The sequence below is a fragment of the Microtus ochrogaster genome, chromosome 24 (genome assembly GCF_000317375.1).
Source record: "Microtus ochrogaster isolate Prairie Vole_2 chromosome 24, MicOch1.0, whole genome shotgun sequence".
Lineage (NCBI taxonomy): Eukaryota > Metazoa > Chordata > Mammalia > Rodentia > Cricetidae > Microtus > Microtus ochrogaster.
In genome coordinates, this window is record NC_022024.1 from 27,651,000 (window position 1) to 27,655,756 (window position 4,757).

Genomic DNA, 4,757 nt, shown 5'->3' on the forward strand with positions numbered 1-4,757 from the left:
TGATGTCCATGATGTCCATGATGTCCATGAAGCACGAGTCAGCCCTCGGGACCAATATGTTGATGTCCATGATGTCCATAATGTCCATGATGTCCATGAAGCACGAGTCAGCCCTCAGGACCAATATGTTGATGTCCATGGACTCTGTGAGACGGAAAATATCCATTGGAAAAGATTGTGTCTGATGAAAACAGAAAGGAAATTATTTGGAAGAGGAAGGAGACCAGCCAGAGAGGAGAAGGAGAAGGCTGGCAATATGAGTTCACCAGTAAAAGCACTTGCCCCACAAGCCTGAATCTGATCGTGGGAACCCGACTAAAAGTGGAAGGAGAGAACAGGCTCCACCAAGTTGTCCTCTGACCTTTGCATGTGTGTCATGCATACACATCATACTCATGCACGAACACACACACACTTTTAATTTTAAAAGGAGAGTAGGAGAATGGGCATTGAAGGAGAGGTACAAATAAAGCATAATGGCGCACATATAACTATATGAAAATGCTGTAATGAGACCCATTCATATGCTCAAACGTACGTTAAATTTAACCCATGTGAGTACCTTTTGATTTAAAAAAAAAACGTTACACATGGTGAACATGATAAGCACAGTCATATCAACCACTGACCTTTTGCTCATTATGGCCAGGTGTGGTGGAACAAGCCTTTAATCCTGGCAGACAGAGACAGGCTGAGTTCAAGGCCCTGAGTTAGGGGCCAGCCTGGTCTCCATAATGAGTTCTAGGACATACAGAGCTTCACAGAGAAACCCTGAATCATAAAAAATTATGATGTACTGAGTACATCCAAAAAATTTTGTCATTCCTTAATTACATAGTATTTCTATTGTAGTAGGCATTATATGTGTGTCAGCTTATAACAAAAACTTGAGATGATCAATTTAGAAAAAAGTGTATTGTGTCTTGTAGTTTGGGATTTTTGTACATAATCATTTGGCCTTTTGGGGGCCACTAGTGAGGCAACACACCATGGCAAGGAATACAGAGTTGATTCTCAACCTATGGGTTAAACAACCCTTTCACAGGGGTGGCCTAAGACCATCAGAAAACACAGTTATCTACATTACATAAATAAAATTATAACAGTAGCAAAGTTACAGTTATGAAGTAGCAACGAAAATAATTTTTTGGTTCCACAACATGAGGAACTATATTAAAGGACTGAAATATCAGGAAGGATGAGAACCACTCATGGGTCAGAAGTGAAAGAGAAATAGAAGAAGTGGAGTGGCGGTGGTGTTCCACTATTCCCTTCAAGGGCATGCTGCCCATAATAAAGACCTCCTAGTAGGCCTTACCCGTTAAAAAGGCTCTACCACCTCCTAATGGTACCACACTGGGAAGTCACTGTTTACCAAAAGAATTTTCAGGAGGGCATTTAAGATCCAAACTGTGACAAATAATACAGGTTTTAGAACCAGGTAGTGGTGGCACGTGCCTTTAATCCCAGCACTTGGGTGGCAGACAAGAGCTCTGTGAGTTCGAGGCCAGTCTGGGCTACAGAGCTAGTTCCAGGACAGCCAAGACATACAGAGAGAAATTCCATCTCAAAAAGCCAAAAAGAAAGGAGAGAAAGGGGGGGGGTCTAATTTTAAAGGATACAGGAGACATATGTTACATACAAATATGTTTTATAAAAGGAGTTTGAGCATCTATAAATTTTCTTAAACATAAAACTGGATGAACAACACTCTATAACATTGAGGAATACATTCAAACTGCAGAAAAAAAAATAAGTGCCCAAATAATAATAAATGAGCTAGTCTATTACGGAAGATCAATGGGGGTAAATGCTATAAAATTAAAGGCTTTGGTAATATCAACCAACGTCACTAATTCATGGAATATTAGGACTTGAGAAACTTAATAAGGAAATCTTTTTACAAGTTTAAATTCTAAATAAGAAAAAGGGAGGACATTTGGAGTGTTTGAACAAAACATAGCATGCTGCGGGATATAAGAAGTCTTTTAACAGAGCAGGCATTGCAGTATTACTTTTTACTTTCCACATTTCATAGTTTGGTGCCAGGGACAGAAATAATACATGAGGAATAGCTCGTTTTATGGAATATCAAGGGCGGGGGACTTCTGTTTTCTATAGCTTAGTGGGAAATGAGACAATACTTGTCTTAAAATCTACACACATTTTTCCTTCATCTGTTAGCTTCTCCTTCCCACATTCTCTTATATTTTTGGTTGTAAGCCTAGCCTTTAACGGCTGAGCCCTCTCTCCAGCCCCACATTCTCTTTAGTAATTATGCTTTCTCTTAGGTTCTCATTCGCCTTCTCTCCTTTTTTTCTTTTTCTCCTCTAGACCAGATTTCTCTGTTTTCACAATTGATGCTCAGAAGGCATTTTAGGAACTACCCCTAACACACACCTCTGTTTTTCACAGGACATGACCATGAAACCTGAAACAAATACATTGAATATATCTGTTTCTGTACTGGGGCTCCTTGGAAGACCAAAAATCATGGTAATATGTAAAGGGCTTGTCCCAAACCCAACTTTTGTCCCCTTGGAGAGTAATGTTCTCTATAATGACACTTACTCCAAATAACAAGTTCTCTGAAAGAGTAGATAATCATGTTTACCATGGTTTAAAAAAATTAATCACTTTTACATACCCATCAAACAACTATATGCCAAAGTTCTTTGCTGTGGAATGATTCTCTTGTACACTGTAAAGATTTGTCACTCGTATTGGTATAATAACACTCTGATTGGCCAGTAGCCAGTCAGGAAGTATAGGCTGGGTTATCTAACTAAGGATGATGTAAAGTATAAGAGCAGAGGCTGAGGAGTCACCAGGCAAACACAGTGGGGAGCAGGAGATGAACGTGCCATACCAATAAAGGTGCTTCCATGTGGCAGAGAGTAAATAAATATGGGTTAATTTAATGTAAGAGTTAGCTTGTAATAAGTCTGAGCTACGGGCTGAGCATTTATAAGTAATATTAAGCCTCTGAGTGGTTATTTGGGAACTTGTGGGCAAGAGAGAAATGTCTAACTACAGTTCTTCACTTTTATAGATGATACTACCTAGTATTGGTTATTTCACAGCACCTCCATTTTCAAAGAGCGTCTTCCTGGACTGAACGTGGAAAACACTGTGACTCAAAACATTATACTCACAAAGAGTTCAAAGGGTAGGTTATTTATATACATGTCTCCATCCACTATGTGCTGATTTTTTCCATGTTTACCATTGAGAAGATGATTGCTTTCTAATTTTTTTCTCTGAATTCTGAAGCTGTACAGCCTCTTTGATACTTAAAACCTTATATAACTTATAAAGCTATTTGTTTCGATAGAGAGTCAGGAATTAGGCTAGAAGAGAATAGAAACAGAATAGAAAAAATAACTGAGAATAAGAAAAAAAGAAGTGATCAAGCTTCTCTCATTTTTTAATCTATAAGTAAAATTTTGTGATCTTAATAATCATACTCTGAGTTGTTCTCAAAAGAAGTGTTTGATAAACTAGATATTGCCTAAAGATTCGGGACTAATGTGATAGCAATTTAGGAGGCCCCAGGAATACAGAGCATCCTGCAGTACAAAACTTAGTCTGAGTCTGAGAGAAGTAAGCAAGATAGAAGTAGGCATTGATTAAAAGAAATGGGGTTTAAAATTCAAGGGAGAAAGTAGACCAAGAGAGCCTTCAAGGCTGGTGTAGGCTCTGCAATAGAGCTCCAAGAAAGTCTTGGCCATGGCAATAAGACTCCAAAGTGCAGGAAATAACTTGAGAGGCCCCAGTTTTGAACAGACATGGCTGTGCTCAGCCATTGGTGGGGAAAAATCCAGGGAAGTTTACAGCTCAGAGCTTAAATGATGAATCCCCAAGATACAACACTTGGAAGACTGTTGGCTAACTATAGTCCTCAGTTTGCGCTCTCTCTCTCTCTCCCTCCCCCCCCTCTCTCCTGTGTGTGTATGTGTCTGTCTGTCTCTCTCTCTCTGGTGTGTATACTGTAAATAATACTAAAATAGTTTGTGTGTGCCAAGGTGACTGTTTTGATGTTTTTCCCTTTTATATTTTTTTTCTTTTCAACCAGGATGTTGGATACAGAATAAGAAATTTTGGGAGATGAAAACTCAGTTCCAGCCTGGAAAACAAGCTGAGGGAGCTGCCTGCCCCAATGTTCACATTTCTGATCGACTTACAAGATTCTCCTTCTTTTGACCTCAGGAGTCACTTGGAAACTTGTGGGGGAAATTTCAGCACATCTTTTAAGTTTTGTTTATGGTAAGCAGGGGAGATACATCAGAACTTAGAGAAGTGTCTCAGCCTCCAGACTTGGTAGCCTTGCCATCAACCCACCCTTGGGTTTTCCTATCCAGACTTTGGGGTCACATTTCATTGTCAGTGTGATTCAAGTTCACGGTTTACCATCACAGCTAGCTATCGTTTTAGTGGCTAGTCTTAAACTCTTTGCTGAGGTAGGTGTGTGTGTGTGTGTGTGTGTGGTTTTTTGGTTGGTTGGTTGGTTGGTTGGGTCTGTTGTTTTGTTTTTTGGCAGAATTTTTCACATTTTTATGGTAGGAAAGTTTACATTAGCATTAAGAAATGCTTTCCTAGTTTGCTATTGCCCAGTAGCTGCTTCTCAGCACTGCTGGCTTTCATGGAATTTTCGGTATTGTTTTTATTTTGTGTCTTGATCTTTGCACATGAACCATGCCATTATTAGTTTCTGCTGGAAATACTTACGTGTGTGGTATGTGTACCTGCTCATGTGT

At 39.4% G+C, this 4,757-nt stretch overlaps 1 protein-coding gene across 1 annotated transcript in view; it reads left to right on the plus strand.

The window, feature by feature from the left end:
* Positions 1-4,489, plus strand: part of LOC113457365 (zinc finger X-linked protein ZXDB-like) — a 10,635-nt gene extending 6,146 nt beyond the window's left edge. The window contains exons 2-3 of the mRNA XM_026784441.1: positions 3,053-3,169; positions 4,076-4,489. The gene's annotated coding sequence lies outside the window, so the exon portion shown is untranslated. The remainder of the gene's footprint in view (positions 1-3,052; positions 3,170-4,075) is intronic.
* Positions 4,490-4,757: the final 268 nt, after the last annotated feature.